The 21,461-nt window shown below is 35.1% G+C and overlaps 1 protein-coding gene across 1 annotated transcript in view; it reads left to right on the plus strand.

The window, feature by feature from the left end:
• LOC106626971 (uncharacterized) overlaps positions 1–21,461 on the plus strand; it is a 112,576-nt gene that overhangs the window by 70,762 nt on the left and 20,353 nt on the right. The gene's annotated exons all lie outside the window — the stretch shown is intronic.

Here is a 21,461-nt window from a genome sequence, read left to right on the forward strand (position 1 = left end):
CAATTATAGCATGGACCTGTCGAACATACTGACCGATCGGAATCAGGATTGTATGGAATGCTCGACCATTTGACGAGGTATCTCACGAAATTAGGCAACAATGTAATCTCCGAAGAAATTGTTAAGATCAGATCACTATATCATATTGCTGCCGTACAAATTGAACGATCGGAATCAAGTTTTTGTTTTTTCTTGTTTGGCACTTTTTCAGCAAATATATCTTTTTATTCACCCCCGTTTTAAATCGATACTAAATTAGAAAAAAGTGCTTACTTTTTGAGTATTTAGAGTGAATGCTTCGCTAATAGCATACAAATAACTGAATACCATTAGTTCCAGGAGAAGTCATACGAAAATATTCTAAATAAAAATGCAGACCAGTTAACGCACATTTGATCATCTTTCTATCAATATATCTATATATTCCTAGACCTTACGTCAGGTGATTCAATATACAATTAGAATCATCCCCAAAATCCTTAGACGTGTCATGTGTCCAGCGATATGTATACACATAAGGCTCAGTGTGCTTTAATGAAACGCTTTCTTTCAGGGCAAATGCTTAGTTCTACCACTGCTTGAGTAGTGGGTGCCAAATTACAAAGGCAAATGTTTTCAATGACTTTCTCATAAAACACAAGCGACAACTCATACCTTCGCAAACATTCCACACACGCTCCGGTGTTCACTTGAAACAAAAGTGTTAAGCAACCAAAGAGGTTTTTTGAAACGAGATGCTGCCGCCCCTGGTAAGGGTAGAATGGCTGCCGATGACTGCAATTTAAGCTTCCAGTGTCAGACAATAAAAACAGAGACCGTTGCGGCGCAAGCGAGTTGTGGCGTAATAGTCGATGGTCAAAAAATGCGCTCAATCGACTCTGTCTGTGTAACAAGATAAGCTTTTCGTACGAACACACGGATGAGCACTAGGAGGAATGCCATGCTGAGCTACGAATAATAAACGAGTCCTGTTTACACACTCATTCTCATACCCATTCGCAATTCCATTAACTTTTATAGTCTTCGTCCACTTGCTACATTTCCTCAGCTGAACGCACACAATCGCAAGGCGGAAGGTGGCAAACAGTTACATCCATATTGTTTGGTGTGGCTGCGAAGAGTTCTCGTGGGGCCGTTGTGTCACAGTGTTGCAATTTAATTTCGTATTTGAATTCCGGTATTTATTGCGACGGATGCTGGAAGTTCCACTTCTGTGCAGCAGGCGTAGTATGAGCTTTTAGCACAGTCGATGGCGTTAAAATACGACTGCGTCCGCAACCGAATATGGCAGGCGAACGCCATTATGCCAAACATAAACAAAAGAAAGACTCATATAAGTGACATTGGAAATCACCTGCATCGATGGAAATTCTCCAAGATATGGCAACATTATTCTACGGTGTAAAGGTGCACGCTACGCAAATGACGCAAACACTTGATCAGTTGCGGGTTAGTTGGGGTTTGGCTTCAGCTTCATTACTGCAATTCACTTATGCGCGCATACAGCTGTAAAAAGGTGTATATATGTGTCTTTGCCACACACAAGCGACTAAGACAAGTATGCACATTGATAACTATGTGGCAAGTCCGTGCAGCTGGCGCTGAAGGCCACAACAGCCAACTGCTGGCACTGCTGCAGCGACAACTGCGTCGTGCCGCACTGTTGCACACGTTGAATATGTCGCCTCATCGATGGCATTAACAACGACAAGGAAATTTGACTCCTTCAACGTGTTGCCACACACTTCAATGCGCGCCCTGGCCCCCACTCAGCAGCACATATCTTCGCCTATGCTATTCATACAGTCGCTTTGCACTTGGCGAACACTTTTTAATTCCATACCCAAGTACTCGTCGGTGTCCATGTATACCTCCTCCCCCCCCTGCACCTTCTTCAGCTGCTGTTGCATTGGCTCTGTGTTGTTGCGTCTGTTTTGAATTGCACCTATGTTGTTCCGCTGCTTCTTGTGTGTGCTTCGCTCTTCGCTTTGCATTTCGGATCTGGCTTTTGTTCATTTCCTGGAATGTCTCAGTATTTTGGCATTTAAACTGATTAAATTCACACACCGTAAAACCGCAAACACACCGTTTCAACCGAAAAACTTTGTTTACGTCCAACTGCACACTCCTCAACTCTGCTGCCAGACAATATCAGCTGTAGTGGAAGGAGCAGGTGTGGTGTTGAATGTTTTTGGTTTGCTGGGCAGTGTGTAATTGCATGGGCTGGTTGGGAGCGGTCGAAAAGGGTTGACAATTAAACACAAAACTTAATTGTGTACAACATGAAAAGCCAAAAAAGGTTGTATGGTAATCAGTTTTGCGGTTTATGAACGGAATGAGGCAGCTTAAATTCTCTCACTAACTCAATTTAATAAGACAATTGAGCAGGTCTGTGACTAAATGTTGGATTTTAATGCTCTGTTTAAAATAGTATTTCTCGTAAAATTTCCAGACTGCTTACTGATTAGACCAATAGCAATGAGTAAATTAGATTAACATTTTTTTTAATTCTATGGAAGCCCAAAATGTATATTATTCGGAAAATTTTAGTATTTATTTATTCTTCTTCACATAATTACCAATCATTTGCATATAATCGACATTCCAGTGTTTTCATTGTTTAATTAAAGATTAAATTAATGAGATCAATCCGAAGGGTTTTTGAAAAGTTTAATTCGTTTTTACTTCGGTTAATATTTTCGCGAAAATTCTTTCGTTCGTCATATTGTGTCTGCGAAGTTTGGCAAAGTTTCGTCATACAAGCATGGCAAGTACTTAGAATTTAGCATCTTATCTCTTGAAAGGTTGTAACGATAAAGTTTTCCTCGCTCATTTATGAACCGAAATAAATTAGATTAAGATTGAAAATTGCTTTACTATGATCTCTTTGCCCTCTCTAATCATGACATTACTTCGTTGAAACCAGCAGAATCAAGGAGGCTTAGTAAAGCTACTGGGATAATGGATGTGATAAGCGCTCTGGTCGGATTCATTGTTGCGATAGCCTGACTTCTATACATATGTTACAATCAAAGAGTAATAATAAATAATATATACTTGTATGTCTTCTGTTGACTCTGCCGCATGATCGCAATGCCGTCATAGATCTGTAGGACATTATCCCAATTTGTGCAGATGACACCTTAGCCTACAGTGACCCTTATTAAATCCTACTAGATGTTTTAATTTGTCTCTAGGCAAAAGACAATTAGTTGCTTCAACCTTTTTGTATTGAATACGGCCAGAAGCGGACAATACCTGCGAATCCTACAAGCCCCATCTGCTCCCATATCACCTCTCGCAGTGTGTAAGGGCTCACTGCGAACAAAGGCTTCGGTGCTATTTGCTTTTCAGCTTTTTTTGCTAGAAAATTGACAATTTGATTATCTTTATGTCTAAGTATCCATGCTAATGATATTATATATATAATATTACTCATGGCAACCCTCCCAGTCATTTTGTAGATTTGATTTGATTAAATAGCATCTGCGCATCTACTGAAAAACGCTTGGAAAACTGACGTGGTCCCGCTATGGTTTATGACCAAAGGTAATACAAATCTTATTCCTGAATTTATTGAAGATACTGATTTTGAATTTCTTTTCTCTAACAAATTTTCTATCTATCACAAGTTTGGATCAAATGACTACTTCGGTTTCAGAGTATTTTTCGTTTCCTAGAAATTTATTGCAGAACACTGGAAAGAGAAGGGAAAAACAGTAGTTAAAAGTGTAATGACCTGTTTTAAGTGAAACTCTAGGCAGCATTACAAGTGCCCTCAGTCTACTTATGAGAAATTTTCTCTCTCTTTTCATTTTACTCAATTTAGTAATCGCTAAACAAGTAAAAGCTAAACAAAATAGTAGTGATACCGATAGAATAGTGATTTTTGATATATTTTCGATTGAACCAGAATTAGTTAGTGAAAAAGGAGGAATTGGACGAGTTCATCACAATGCTGTCTTAACCCGAGCTATAATTAAACAGCGTTCAGAATCTCATCTTATCAGTGATCTCGATTAGGTCAGTCGGTTATCTTGTGATTTCGCTTATTTTTGTATTGTATAATGTACATATGTAAATGAATATCCATGTGTATGTACCTACATCAAGACTTCTATATGAAAATATGAAAGTCGTCGATCATAACATCCACAATTTCCTGTCATATACCTATAACATATTTTGCCATAAAATATGGCATACTAAAAATAGACTGAGTGCTAGAAAGAAATGCGACAGATCTGCCTTGCACTAAACGTGTCTGCGCCATTACAATTTATGACAACAACTCCATTTGAGTAGACTGAGCAACTCGCCGCTCGCTGCACGAGTGAAGCTCACCGATGTCCACGACAAGTGACTTACAAATATGGCAAATGCATTTTGTATAATAACTTGGCTATAAACGCATACATTACTAGTTAAGTACTACACCTGTATGTGTTGGTGTTGACAGAAAAGCAACACTGTAACGTCGAAATGATAGATAACAATAGTACAACAACAACAACAACGACTTGTTGCTAGCGACCAGTTTTATAAGGTTAGTCGCAAGTATGCACTTCTCGGCACTTTCAACAGCTGACGGATCACTTGCATGCCACACACGAACAATGGTAATGTGCATGTACGAGCGCACACATGGCTACGCACAGCTAAACAATCGCTTTTACACGCATCTCTCGCAGACGTCTCATTAGTGTCAGCACTTTGCCACTGCGACTGGTGGCCGCCGACGAAACTAGCCCAGGCCAGGCAGTCGACCAGCGCTTACCTTCATATATATGCGTGCAGGTGCAAGTATGTATGTGTTTATATGTATGTGTGCATGTGCTTTTGTACTCACTTAGCGCATGTTTGTTGTCGCGTGCAGCAGAACAGGTTCACTTTTACGTGGCATACGCCGGAATAGATGCTTTTATGAGAGAGTGCGTATGTGTGTGCGTGTGCTGGCAGGCGCGCGTAAACTGACTTTATAATGCATTTTCAAGATTTCCAGTTTCCTTAAGCGGCGACTTAGTCTTCATACGTTTACAAGTTTATTGCAGTAATTTTATTTATTCGCGGAAAATTAATTTGTAAGCAACTAAATAATTATGTTTGCACAAGGGATTCGTAAGCATTCAATTATTTATTTAATTACTTTTTTTTAAGCGAATTAATTTCTTTGCGTTTTGTGGTGGCAGAATTGGCGGGAATGCGCTGTACGCGAGAGCATAAATTGCAGCTGGTGTGCGAACGCTCTGTGGGGCCATTTATTGCGCCCTCTTTTTCAGCTGCACACACATAAAATTCACTTAGTTTGCGAAATAATTTAAATTAGAATAAATAAAACATATTTATTTAATAATTATTTTTTAAATAAATCATTTATATATTTAAACATTTTTTTTTAATGAAAACTTATTTTTGCAAGCAAAATATGTAATTATAAAACAAGTTAGTAAAAAATCATTAGCCTGAACAATTTTAATATTATGCTTAAAATTTAACAGACACTAATTATGCCTTCCCCAAATTACTGCATTTCAAATCGCACCAATATTTCTAATGCTTTTGCATTTTTTGCATGACTGAACATTTCAAATTAATAAAAAGTCAATGACATCTAAAAATGCGAAATGAAGTTGCATAGATTATAATAACTAGCTTTTAATTAGAAAAACGCATAATATAAATGTTCAGCCATCTGTGATATTACATTTAATCGCTTAATGCAAAACTTGTTTAAGTGCTTTTTATTAAACTAACTCATTTAAATTGAATTAGAGTATTTTTTGTTACTGATTTTTTTCGCCGACGCAATAGGCAGTTATAGTTATAAAGGCTGTTTTATAGTTGTAGAAATTTCGCTTCAAATAAAACACAGAAAAGTTTATGAAATGGTGCATATATTTGTCTTATTGATTCACAAATTTTATGGCATTTATAATTTGGGTGGAATTTAGCGCATATAGCTACCGCTCTTCTAATTAAAACTAATCTCCTAATCCAATTTTGTACTACTTGTTTATATATAAGCCCAATAACGCGTCTAATATTTATTTTTAACCATTCTGTGGTTGCTAGTTCATCAGCATAAACTATTGAATTGATGTCAAATGTTAAACTACACGACCTAGGTGGCCATTGCAAAGTATCGTATAACAACTGATTTGATAGCCGACCCTCTAGGAAATCTTGTGACTCTAAAAAATGTACAATAGTATATACATATATATATGGTATATATTTATAGCTACGTATGCACTCTAACACATGTACTCGTATATCAAACTAGACTGCTGAACTAGTCGCAAAAATGTCAAACTTGCTTATAATTTATTTAAACAAATTTGGTATTGAAATGGAGTAAGGCAGTTTTAATGAATCAGTAAGTATTTCATGTTTTGTCAAAAAAATTCTAGCTATACAGTTTGGTTGAAAAGTTTCTGCGCTCGAAATGAAAAAATACTGTTTTTGGTGCGAAATATATATTTTTATTCAGTATAATCTCCCTTACCTTCAATACATTTATTCTAATGATCCTCCAATAATTTTATGCCATCCCTATAATAACTTACTGGAAGCTTCTTGATTCCTGCAGCAGCTTCTTCATTCGTCAAAAAACGCTATCCATCCAAAAGTTCCTTAAAAAAAATATATTCATCTGAATAGTTGGGCTTGCCTGTTATGCTATAGCATTATAATTAGTTGTTTGTATTATATTCTATGTGGAAAGGTTTCACATGTGAGATGGTTTCAGTGGAATTTGCATGCATTTTCCATGCAATGTGAAGCAATAACAAAAAAATATACATTGGTATGTGATTATAATTTTCAATAAAATATGTTGCAAAGCTCTGTTTTTGAATACCGATTTCAGCTATTTTAGAAATATGTAAGGCATAATTGTACTTTGAGTGATTATCTAAAATATTTGTTAAGAGAATATAAATATAATATAAATATTAAATACAATATAATACTTGAAACATATTGCTGCTTAAAGCTAATAAAAAATGCAATTCGAGGCTCTCTACTTTTTTTAAAGGAAAAACAGAGAAAGTTCAAATTTAATCAGAAATGTTTATTATCATTCGAAAGAACATTATCTGGCATATATTTTTTTTAGATTATCTCTGTCAAATGTTGACCGCGGCTACGACTCAGATGGTCCATTCGTTGAGTCAAATTTTCGATGTCTAGTTCGATCATTTCGACTGTTAACTGGCGAATGACTCGCTCGAAGGCCTGAATCGAAGCGGGATTGTCCGCCTAAACTTTAGACTTTACATATCCCCACTAAGTCTAAGTATGATGAAATGGATGTTTATAATCTACAAATTTTACCCTCAGGCTAACAAAAAAAAAAATTTTTTCTCAACCCTAATATACATTGTAGACATTTGAATTTTAAACTCTGCTATAACTGTGGATATATATATTTGGTATTTAATTAAATTTGTATACAATATGAATATATAATATAATTAATACTTCAACAGCTGAAGTCTGAGAAAGTTATACCGAGAATTTAGCTGCAATTGTATCTTCTTAGTGAATGTTGCAAACATAGTGGCGCTTTTACAATTTTCTTCGATTTTACGCTCTGTTTCCAAGCGCTTTGCGTTAAGAAAATGGTGACTGGTGACGATTTTGATACTCAGCTTTTAGCTATCAATATTAATTTTTAGGACGTTCCTTGACGTTTTATTCCTGAAGTGCTTAGTAGCGTCTGTAATTATACGATTAATTTGTCATGTATTTATTCCTTAAAGCGCTGACTTAGTTGTACTTTAGCCACCAGCAACACATTATTGACGCAGCGCATGCGCAGCTACTTAGCAATTCAGCGAGTGTAGCTCATTAAAATCAGGCAAAAACAGCAACTCTGCGCTGCAATGAACTAAAAATATAATATTTGTTTGTGTCGACTTAAATAGTTCTGAGAAGCGTTTGTGTGGCATCAAATTGAAATGTTAAACATTTGCGTGGAATCCCACCAATGATGCAACGATTAATTCTGGCCATTGCTGTCGCTGAGAAATGTGTAGAGCTGGGATTTCTAGTCACGAGAGTACAAGTATGAAAAAAAGCGAAAACTTTAATTTATTCAAGTCAATACAAAACAAGCTGCGACAAATTGAGATTAATTCTAGTGGTTGCCAACAGATTAAAATAATTTTATCGATGTTGCATAAAAAAGCGCACAATATTTATAGCAGGTGGCAACTTCTAATGCTTACCATAGATGTTATTGTATATATGTGTGCCACACCTTTTTATTGACTACATTAATTACTTCAGTTATGTAATTAAAAACCTAATGGAATTGAATAAGTTTCCGCCTCGTTTGAGGAAGTTTATAAAAATGAACTTTTGCCTTCTAGCTAGGTAAAGCACTTTAGAGAATTTCGAGAAAAAAGCTATAACAATAAAGCGTAATCAATGCTAGAGCTGTGAGCGCACGGAGTTTTGGTTGAAAGCAATTAAAATTGGAAAAACATAAAACAAGCTAAAAATTTTAAACATTTTAAGTAACCGAAGCTATTGAAAGCTCACTACTATTGCTGCCACAATGCTACTGTTGTAATTGTGGCAACAAAGGCGCTTTTGCTGCTGGCATTTTTGTTATTTCAACTGCCTTCGCATACAATTTCTTATTTAATGCCTCGCAACTGCTGCTTAGCTTGATATTTTTGTGGTTTATTCTTGTTGTTGCTATCGCGTAGATATTCAGTGTCTTTTGTTGTTGCATACTTTTTGTTTGTTATCTGCTTACTGCTGATGACTTGTCGTCGTCGCTACGTGATGTGTAGCGCTGATTATTATTATTATGCTCTTGTAGTACTTGTTGTTGTTGTGCTGCTATTGCCGCTAACTTGGCTTTTACGGCGCTTCAGTTCTTTTTCTTCTTAGCCGCCAACTGCTTATCTCAATTACCGTCGTTGATTGTTGCCGCTGTTGTTGTTGTTGCTAACTTTGTTTGCCTCTTTATTGTTGCTGTTTTAATTGTAGAGCGCCGCCCGCTGTTGCAGCTGTCGTAGCTGCTGACGATGACGAAAAAGTGTTGGGTTGGCTGCCGCAAGGCACAAGAAATTAACTGCGGCAAACTTTTTTCCACATCTTCTTCTTCTTCAGCTAACTCCATTTGAACACACTTAAATGAGGCGAAAAATGATGTCTGTGACTGCTATTAAAAATTTCATTGCATACTGGGAATTTTCTCGTATACGTACGTGCACTCATGCGCCGGCCTATGCGGGCTTGGGTGCACCCTTTTGTGTGCTCTCATTGCCACATGAGTGGCGCCAGCGTCTCTAAATGGGCTTTTTGTTTGTAATTACAACCTGCCAGTCACTTAATTTTAATTATGTGTGCTCGTTTTTGCTTTCTTTTTGGTTTCTGAGCGTTTTTGCTACTTGTCAACATGTTTACAAAATATTTCATTGCATGTTGCAAGCTTAGTATGCACATTTTTTCTGAGGAAAACTCTTTTTGTCGGCATTTTACGACACGTTTGCTAAAATGCATGCCTGTATGCAAACAATATTGAAAAAGTGTAAATAACTACTGCACAATTTGAGCCCAAATGGAATCTGATTTTTTGTCTTAATTTTTTTCTTTTTAGAAGATAATGCACTGAATGCATGTGGCACAAGAATTCATAGCTGGAAAAAGATACTTAAAATAATTTTAGAAAATATATTTGCATATTTCCATTTTTTGGCATTTCTAAATATACATTTTTTTAATCTCTCTTTCAAAAAAGATAATTTCGAAAAAAATTTTTAATAATTTTAAATATTTTTTTTATTGTATATATAATTTTTAATCTTTACTTTGAAAGAAATAATAATAATTTTTAAGAAAAATATTTTGTAATTTTTCTAAAAAAAACTTTAATATTTTTTTTTTGCGTATTTACATCAAGAATTCTAGATGACTGCAACTTTTTTCAGCAAATAAAATTTTTTTTTTGTATCAATTGAAGTTGTAACTTCAAATAGAATACAGCACTGCATGTGACAGTTACATAAGCGTCAAGGCGTATCTGTCAAATTCAGGCATCAAATTGAAAATGAGGTCAATATATTAAATAAAAGCTCCTTCTGTGCTTTAATTACAGTATTTTAAAGTACACAGTTATGTGCTCTGCTTTCTTTTATTGCACTTCAATTCTTTATTCTTTCTTTTTTTTATATTTTTTATTCGCAAATATAAGCGCTTGTGCTCGCGAAATGTAAATGAAATATAATTAAATAAAATCGCCGTGCCACTCGATGCAAATAAAATTGCGCACACGCTTGCACATCTCGCATTCAATGGCGATTGCCGCAGCAGTGGCGCTTCGATATGCAACTCATGCGTATTACTGCATTCACTTCTTTTACATGTGTGGTCATTTGTATGGCTGTGTATGTGTGTGTGCCTCGTTTTGCGGACATTACGTTGCAGTGAATGCATTGAATACGCGCGAGTGTGAAAATCGCGTGAAATTTTCATGAAAAAGATATAAATTTTTCTTTCATTATTGAACCATAGAAAAATGGCGTTTTCACATACATGCGCATATAAATGCGGGGTATTTATGCCACTTTATACATACATATGTGTGCATTGAGATGAATAAAAAGGGTTTTAAAGTATGCGTAGGATCGATATGAAAATCGCATATAATTACTGCATTTATAGTGGAACTATAAGTACTAGCATGCGATAGAGTTGCCATCGTTAAATATTTCGTAAAAGCTTTTTCGTGTTGAAATTTATAAAATGTATATAGCAATTAAAGAGGTTCCAACGCTATATGTTATTACAATAGAAAGTTTTTAATATTTATGTGATCAAGGATATCCTGAGAATCCTGGCTTTCTATATTTTCAACTCTTCGAAAGTGTTATTTGAAAAGAAATTTTACTTAACCCTTAATTATATTAAATTACGAGTATTTATATCAAATATAGTTGTTTTAGGACCAATATCAGTATTTACGTTTGCAAAAAAATGTTCGCCCAGTGGTTCATGAAAGAAATAAGGACCTAAAAATTAGCTCTTAGGTGAAAGAAAATGATAAGGCAATTATTACAAGTCTGTATAGACTTTTTTTTGCGGGAAAGGTTGAGAAAAATATCTTTCGCATCGTCACTGTATCATCAGTGGAGGTCACTAATAAACTCTCCTCTAGGGAACCGCTTTAATATAGATATAAAATAAGAATTTAAAATATACAAGGACTATTAGCCACAGTAGTCTAGTAGTTAGAGCAATGTACTACTAATAAGCAGAACCTTGCTTTAATATCAGGTTCTGATTCTGTCCTCAGAATCATGTAATAAAAATATAACGCACAATTAATATATAAGCTTCAATAGAGCAGTGCTTGGAAACCGATTTAATGTCACTTTTGCACCATCGCTCATATTTGACATCGTTATTGAAAAATTCCATACTCAAAGTAATATAAAATCAAGTATCGAAATAATTATATACGTACGTTAACACACGTAAATGTCTTAAGAAAATATTTCTCTTAACATTCCTTGCTCGGCAGACAGAGTCATTCAAACTCAAGTTACAGCAAACTTGTTTGTGGTTTGACTGCCTTTGAAATTTCAAACTCGGCTTATCATAAGTGAAATCTACATCAATTAGCTTGTAGACTTCCAAAAAGTGAAAAAGAAAGCAGCTTTTACACCCACTCCGCCTAAAAAAGCCCTTTACTTGCTACTATTTATAACATTTATCACTACATTCTAACGCACACATCAGTTGAGGCCTAAAGAAAAATTAATTACACCGCGACACGACCAACAAATGCTTTGTGGCATATAAAATATAGAAAAAGCACAATAACAATAATAATAAAGCCGCGCAACACAGCAGCAACTGGTTTCCGTAGGCAGCTGATTAATTTTTTACGATGCTCCAACAATAAGCATTGCTACTTAATGCTATTATTTTCTTCCAGAGTAAAATCTTCTTGTGAACGCTCGAATTTGTCAGCTAAAAGTCCATTTTAAATTTGGAAAGCATCTTTTTCGACATTTCTTACTAATAGTTTTCTTCGAGCCCCAAGTTTTAGTCGCATAACACAAGGCGTTTGGCGTGTGCGGTCTAATGCAATCAATGGCGAAGATTTAGAGAGCAGCTTTCTTCTCAATACGCGATCTTTATGTGCCACTAACAGCGGGCTTCTGTGCATCGGTGTCTGCTGCTTGGCGACAAACTTTAAATGTGGCTTATTGTTAAAGCGTTGTTTTTGTTATTTTAAGTTTACTTTTTTATTTAATGTCATTTTGTTTTTTAATTTGAATATTAGACACATTATTTAAGCGATTGAAATAATCGTTTCGCTGCGGTTAACGGTCAGGCCGCACCATTGTTCACCGCTGTCACGCCAGCTACTGTAAATGTTAGAGTTGAAAGGCTTTGTCATTGGTATTTGTATTAGCATTAGCTCGTAATTTTTCTGTATTAAAATTGGATTTAAAAAGTTTTTGAAGCAAAGTGATGGGCTGACAGTCAATTTGTTGCGCTTTGAGTGGTGAAAGGAAAATGCTTTTTTTTCACTCAATTTTACGATTAGGCATTCGGCCACCTAGGTGTAAGCGATTTATTAGTTCGTAAATTTGGCATTGTTATTTTTGAGTCAGACTGTTATATTCTACGAATAATAGATATTAATATATATACTTATAATAGTAATTTGTTATCAACTGACGTGAGATAATATAGAAAATAAATTATTTTTATTGTTTTAGCAGACTTTATGTCTTAAATTAAATGTTGAGAGGTCTTTCTTTTAAGTAAGTTCTAAATATAAACGAATTATTATAAAGTTATTAATATATTTAATGCAATCAGTTCTATTCCAAAACTAATAAAATTTTTCTAATTATTTAATAGAAGTTTTTAAGTAAAGTTCCTCTGCTTGTTTAAAATTTCTTCAGTTCTATACTACAAAAAGTGCGATGATTCTTATACTAAGAGAGATCAAGTCTCTCAGTTTTGTCTCACTCTTGGTAGCTGTTGTTAAAAAATTTTGAGACACTCGGTATATTAGAATCTCTTTATTTAATTTACCCCGCTTATTTGTATATCTGCCTGTATTTTATATATATCTGATGATCCAGCTGATGAATCTGCCACACGAACATTCATAGCTTGGAATGAAAGTAGTCCTTTAGTAAGTTTTTTAACAAGTCAAAAGATTTTTTTATGCACATTTCCGAGCTTTCTACAAAATTAGTCGTTAAGCTTTTCCCTAACAGTTTTAGATATCATATCATCCCATATTCAATAAAGTCGTAACCTTGTATTCATTACTGCCTGGCTGTTGTCAATTGTGTTTCTTCTGCTTCTTTCCATGTTCTTTGGTCTCGCTCAGCACACCATTTTGTGAGCTTATCCTTTCTCATTGAATATTTCCTCTTGCATATATATCGAAGGGTCCTACGTTTAGAACATTATAAGCTACCTTCTTTCGATTTTGAAAAATTACTATTTAAATATAATTTTGAGTTATTGTACAAAAATGTTTTCAAAATAAATTGTGATAATAATGTTATATCTACATTTCAAAAATATTAACTTCTTGTAAAAAATATCAACTTCTTTTTAAGAATATGAGCTCTCAGCACCATATTTTGCAGTAATTTAATAAAAGCACACAATTTCTTAATATTATAATAGCATACTTGCCTCACGCATTATCTTTTATAGCAACTAAAATTTTGTACTTAACACATTTTCTATAATCTTCACATAATATAATATTTTATAAAGCGTTAACATTTATTTAAGTCATAGAAACTTATATTTCTTATGAATATTCTGCAAATACTACATAACATACTACTGAAGATGATTTAGAATACGCATATTTGCCTTACTTTGGCACTTTTATACTGACTTTGGGTAGCGTAAGCGCTTGCTGTCATAACAGTTATTGAATATTTAAACATTCACAACTGGAAATCGACAACATTAAAAACGTCACGTAAGTGCTATAAAAAGTGGAGAAGCATACAGTATATACTAAAACTGGGGTACATGGGTACAAAGGTGAAATTGGCTTCCCAAGACGATGCAGGTGGGTTGCGCTGAAAAATTTAGCGCGAAGAAGAAGTAAAGAAACTGGCTGCAAAAGCACAAGCAGCGAAACGTTGCAACTTCCGTTTCAGCACACTTTCATTTCACTAACTGTGCTTTGCAACGCATCACACTGCTGAAGCGCCTGTCCCACGCAATAAGGAGGCAACTGTCTGCTCCTCTACGCGTAATAGCGTAATAAACTCAAACGAGTATGAACAATAAATAGTATGTATGTATATATGCATGTTTGTATGTATACAATATGCATATGTATGTTTGTATGCATATGTGTATGTGAAAGAAATGTTTGCTTGTGCTTAGCGCGGAAATAGCTGCTTACCAAGCAGTCAACGTAATCGTTGTAAATACAAAATAAAACGACTTTCATTTTCATTTTATGTCCGCAAGCAGCAACAATATACAAGTATGTAAGCCACGCATAATCGACTTTTTATGCAAGCGCACACACACGCAAATTTAGATGTGTGTGAATTCCTTCGCGTATGTTTTAATGAAAGCAAAAAATACAAAGCAGAGAGACAACACATCCCTTCATTATGAAAGACTCTTCCTCAGCAAGCATGTTTACCCTTATTGCTTATAAGCCGGCAAAAGAAAGTGAAGCCCTGATGGCAGCATATTCACGCGAAGCTCAATTTTACTGTCTGTGGCGGCAAAAAATACTTAAGCACGAGAGACGTTCAACGTTTGTGTTTAAACGTCATGGCGCACATATTATTCGCCGTTCATATTTGCATCGTGAAAAATACTCAGTATTCTGGCATGACTGTTTCACTTGAGTAATATGCACACGTTGGCTCATAATTTAAATAAGCCTTAAATTCAGTAAAAAAAATTCACGAGTAATTTTAATTTATTCATATGTACTTTAGCCAAAGCTAAACTTTATTAGAGGAAACTTTTGAAAAATTTTTCAAAACATTCAAAGTGTCTTTCAGAGTTGTTTAGAAGACGTTGCTGCTCTAGAATCCTTTCTGAAAATGCTTTTCCTACATGTTACAAGAATTTTCCTAGTACTTCTTACAGTCAAGAATTGCATCTCAAGAATATTCCTTTAAACAACTTGAGAAATGTTTTATCTCCGTTATCAAAGTGTCACCCCATACAAGGTCGCTTAGATCTCTTACTATATAAAATAAAATCTCTCTTCTTCTTCAAAAACTCTCCTTTTAGTTACATGACTTTGTATAACTTTAATGCTATAAATTACTTTCGAAGATAATTGGGCTCAACTTTTTACAGATTTCGCCATGCTGTTCACTATTAGTACAATTAAGACTAAAATTTGAAAAATATAGATTTGAAAACTTTGGTTGACAAATCTCATGAAAGATTGGGTAGACCCTTCGTAGATTAATCTACAATATAACTGTCCAAAGTAGTCAGAAAACAAATTTGAAAAATTTGTAAATAAATAAATTATAAAAATTATTAACAAATTAGTAAATAGACACAAACCAGTTCTCTCTCTCTCTCTCTCTCAGTAGGTAACTGATAAGTAACTCTAACGAGATACGAATTTGAACGAAATTCACCATTTGTGGATAGCCTTTTAACTAGTATGTTTTTTGAACCACCATTTAATAGTTACTGAGATGACCAAGCATGAAATCACAACTATCACCGAGATCCAGAATTTTCAAATTAGTAGTATTAATAATCAAAGACTAGTGGGAACGCTCACGTAATTATTATTTGTAATTTAATAAAGTCTTAATAAAATATACTACGATAAATTATAAATGGCCGTTAACTTAATAAATAATAACACCATTAATTAAACGAACTCTCGCAGTAAATTTAATATAGAGGAACTACGGATACAACAACTTTTACTGCGAATCTCGTTGCCAGTGCTGCATGTGTCTCTCTTTCTGTCTCCGCTTTGCATTCGCTTTCGCTGAGGGCAATTTCACCACTTCGAGTTAGTCAAGCTGGCAAGCAAGCAAGTCGCATAATCAAATATTGACTGACATCGTTGAAATTACCATAATTTGCGCATTGAAATGCAAATTTCGTCTGCAGCGAATAAACTTTGCAGCCAAGCGACGCGACGCGACTGTTAAAGGTGGCAACCACAACAGCCAACAACAGAAGCAGTAGACTTTGCGAAAAAGTGGCAGACTAACACTCACACAGCCTACACATACATAACTGCACATACTAGCATTACTTGTGTTGGTATGCGAAATGTATGCAACACCGCACTGTTGCACAGCACGAGCAAATAGTGGTGGCACAGATGTTGTTGACATCTGCATCGCGACCGGTGGTGGCGTTGGCGGCAACACCAGACAACGCTCCAGCACACAGCCACTAAGACGCTGGGAAGCTGAAACGTGCTCAGCATATTTGAATATGCAATAAGCGCTGTCGGCTGCTACTTCATTACCATGCGCTGTCACTGCCACTGCCACCGGTGCAGTTCCAGTTGCAACTCATCAGTGCTGTGCGACGTTACACAGTTCGTTTGCCAGTGCAAGCAATCAATGCAAAGTGGCTGCGCCGGCGGCAGTGGCAGCAGCGCGGAGCTGCAGCGCGTTCATATTCAAATTTAGGCAGGTCGGAGGTTAATAAATTTATGCATAAAACTTATAAATTATGGCCAATAAAACTTAATGTAATTTTGTTGAGCAAAAAAATCGCTTGGGTGCATATAAGTTTGCAGAGAGAGATCCTCTAAAGGTGGATAGCAGAAAATAAGAATGTATAAGAGTTCAATAAATAACAGCTATGAATGAAATAATTACTGCAGTTAATTTAATTTTTATATATTTTAATTTTGAAAGTATAATTTATTCAGCTATTTTATTGCTTTATAAAATTTTCTAAGGGTTATATGCATATATATTTTTTACAATGAGAATTTTTAACAAACTAATATTTACAAATTGCTTTGGTGCTTTCGGTAATAGCTGCTTTCGATTCGCCATTTGTCTGCTCGCTAGCCTTGTCGAAAAATTTTCATGGGAAAACAAAAAACAAATTGAAGAGTTGAATTATTTTGTATTGAATTCAAATTATACAGGCTTATTAGTAAATTGTTGTTTTCTACAAGGCATCCACGCTTTATTTTATAGATTTTAGACGAGTGCTATCCTTGACTAGAAATACAATTATTTTTTTTTGATTTTTCATATTTAACACTTGTGGTGTTTAGCTCTACGTTTTTGGCAAAATTTCTTTGCAGTGAGCAATCTCTTGATGGCAGCGCATACATAGGGTCCAAATGAGATTTGAAGTCCAATTAATTAAATTTTCTATCTTTTTAATTTTTTTTGGCTTATGTAGAACCGATGAATTGTGAGCGCGAAATGCACCCACCGTAGAGCTTTTGTTTTCCTTAATAATATTTAACTATACTTTATGTACAATACTGAAGACATCAAACAGCTATTTCAATTATATTAATTTTATGGTTAGCAGTTGTGTTATTTCGACGTCCAATGGGTTCCTCGTTTTCAGTGTTCTTGTAGTCAGTTCGGAATTTCGCAAACTATTAGCAAATGAGTACTTTGCCACTTTTTGTTGTCAGCAAAACTTTTTTCATTAAAAAATTTTGTTTTGTTTTATTGCACATTCACGCACTGATATTACTCCTTTTATGTAAATTTAGACTTTAGATAAACATTCATGCTCATTATTACCTACATTTGGTCTGCAGAAGGATTTAAGATAACACTCATGCTCATATCTTTTAGGCGCATCTTTAAACTTGGGACTATGATTCAAAGCAATTTTGAAGCCACTGGGATGCATAACATTTCGAAACCCTACTTATTGTTCTTACGCACTCACACTGTTCCATAACGGTAAAATTCATAATTTATGACAAACATAACTCCCCTCACTATACACACGGGCATAAATCACATGCAAATATAGGTCGTTCATAAGGCACATAGAAGGCTGAGCATTTGGGCGGTGCTGCGTAAAGTCAATGATAAGTAGAGATGACCCAGATTAGGGTTAGATAACGAGCTTATTAGCAGACAATAATCAATATACACACATGCACACATGCAAATATAGATCTCTCGTTATGCACACACTGCTATTTACACGCATGGGCTATTGTGCTTGCAAATGCAGTCGCTTATATGTTGCCGCAATAATCGCTTTTACCTGCTCGGTGCAGCAACAACAAGGAAATTGTGCGTAATAAATTTTCTTTCACCTTTGATCGCACTTAGCAGCGCCAAAACAGCGTTACACATACATATGCATGCTTGAGTGAATATATATACATACCATTACACATATACCACTACATATACATATAAATCTAATCAAATCGCAATGGCATATATCCGCTACAACAAAGCACATACTAACCACTCGAGCGCAGCTTTTTGCTTCACTCTTCCCTCATATACATTATACTTGTAGTTAATTTTACTGCTCCTTTTTTAGTCCCTTGCATAACTCCTTATAACGACATAACGGTATGCTCTTCATTTATGCTATCTATGTGTGCGTACGTGCGTATGTGTGTGCGCGCTGCAGCCATTCATTACGTAACCCCCATAACGGCTGTTTCGTATACATTTTCGTGCCGCCTCTTTGGCGCTGCCTCTAATGCGTTGCTTTTATTTATTGAAATTTTATGCATTTCCGCTCGTCGTTTATTTTGTAAATCCTTCGCTACTTTTTCCCTCCACTTCAAATGCTAGTGGCACTGCCGCACATACGAATATTTATTACGCGAGCATTTGCAATGTCGTTTAACCCCTCTGGCTTCATCGCTTTACAAATATACGCGTATGTGGAGACATGCATATATATGTACAAGTATGTGTTTATGTGTATGTGTCTTCCTGCCATTTATGTTTGCCGCATTTTCTGTATTTCATTACTTTTGTTTATTGCTAATAATTTTTGTAGGAAACGTGTTGTCGTTGTTGGCTTTTTAACCCAACTGATAGTTTATTATACGCATACAAGCACGCTTATATAAGCATGTAAAGTGCGTTTCGCAGTGTACGCTTGTGTTCACATATTATATATGTTACATATGATATTTGAGCGCTGGGGCTTACGCTGCGTATACGTAATATTTTTGTAGAACATCGAGAATGGGCTAAATTGTAAGGCACTATGAACAACGGCTCAGCAGAAAATATTTTTAGTGAAATAAACTGGCTACTAAATTTAATATTCGATCGAGTTCTTCGTAGTATGGATATGGTTTTTTTTCCAAAAAGTGTGTGATTAAGTCACAAAATCGCTATTCAATCAATTAAAAAATCAATAAAATATATAAAAAAATGTAGCGATTTTAAACTTTCCTGTAGCTTGAATACAATTTCACAGAAGTTGTGCCTTTTAGATGCGTTATTGCTGCCATTTCGTTTGTAAAACCATATTATGTGATACTTCTACTACGGAAACGTGTTTCAACAGAAAACCACTCAAAAGTTCTTCCATACATTTTTTTGTATATACATACATATATATACATATATATATATATTTATATATCTAATAGTAACACTTGAGCTTTCGTATGATACAAATTTTATTTCCTTTTAAACTGCATAATAAAAATTTTTACTACACTTCAAATTAATTCCCCTGAACTTTGCCAACCAATTGCGGTGATTATTTTAAGCAGTAAAAGATTTTAATGTAACTACCACAAAACTGAACTTTTAAATTTCATCGTAAAAACAAAATTATAAATTAAAATAAATTTAATGAGAATCTGTATAGCCATACATAATGCAGAAAAAAACTTGTAAAGACAGTAATGTTGGCGGAAAACTGAAAATATTATATAATGAATTAATTGTATAGTAATTTACATATTTGCTGAAATATTGGTAATATGTAAATTTACTTATTTAAATCATAATTAAATGTTGCCAAACATTTCTGCTTAAAATTGGCTCATCAATATGTTCCTTCCAAGCATAATTAACGTATAAGTTTTTTAGAGAAAGCTTCCTTAAACCTTTCGAAGTCCACTTTGTAAAATTAATGTATCTACAAATTCTACTAAAATAGGTGGCAACCCTTCGCAAAATACCTTCAATTTGAAGTCTTCCTTGAACTAGAAACTTGCTTTATTTTATCTACTTATCTATATGAACTTTTTTGAACAGGTGGCAACTCTATTTTTTGTTTTATTATTAACAATTCAAAAAACTATTCAAACATTTCAAATTTCTTATATTAACATATTCGAACAGGTGGCAACTCTATTTTTTGTTTTATTATTAACAATTCACAAAACTATTCAAATGGGTAAAGTCTCATATATTATATAATAGAAGTATAATAGTGCTTAGAAGATTCTGACCGAAATTTCTTACAAAACCATGAATGCCCCATTGTTAGATTGAAATCATGCGGCATACACATTACATTATTAAAGGCCGTCCCGCGAAATCTCACCTAACTGTAAAGCGATAATTTCCACATGTGGCAACTGTAACGGTTGAGTATTCAGCGCGTAACCTCGCATACCGTTAATTGCAAATATGTCGCCAACGGCAACAACAAACACATCACCAGCAGATGTAGTACGAATTTCATTAATTCGCTGTCCTAATTATTTGCTGTTTTCCCCGGTGTAACTGTGAATTTGCATTAACGCGTTTGCAATTAAAATATACGTTTTGGCGACAGCTGCACCTATGTTGTAGTCAATGTTGTTGTGGCAACTGTTGTGCATGTGTTGCTTAATGCATTTGCCGTTGTTGTTGTTGTTAATGTTGTATTTGAACTAACACCTGCTTTGAATGTCCAGTGGGCAAACTATTGATTGACCAGCTATCCGACTGGCCGTTTGATTAGCTGCATGACCGTCTAGCCGACTGACACTCGATGTTGACAGATTTTTCCCTAAAGTGGCTGCCGTTGTTGCTGCACGTGTGTGAATACAGATGATTGTAGTGGGTGGCTCGAATGAAAATTTTATTTCGAGAAAATATGCGAGTGAGGTTAGGATGCGGTAGGCTATTGTGAAGTCATAATGAAAAATGTATTATGGACCTTATAGACTGTCTGATGTCAACAGAGGTCTGCAACGCGACTATTTCTAAGGAAAGATACTTTGCTTCTATACTCAAATAAAATGCAGCTGCGGTTGTTCAATCTCTGTCCCAAAGGTATAAAATCGGGTCAAGACGGATGTGCTACTTTGATTCTACAACAAAGTATGCAGTGATTCGTCAGGGGTCCCAATCGCTAGAATCAAAGATAGCTGAAAAAGTTTACTAGACTTACTACAATTGACTCGGTCCAAAATAATGGTTCTCTGAGCTTCTGTTGATCCCAGATGACCAATAACCGTCTGCAAGTAGACAAAAGTATAGCCATCTGCAGGCAGTCCCTTAAAAATTTAACAACGATGT

The sequence above is a fragment of the Bactrocera oleae genome, chromosome 5 (genome assembly GCF_042242935.1).
Source record: "Bactrocera oleae isolate idBacOlea1 chromosome 5, idBacOlea1, whole genome shotgun sequence".
Taxonomy (NCBI): Eukaryota; Metazoa; Arthropoda; class Insecta; order Diptera; family Tephritidae; genus Bactrocera; species Bactrocera oleae.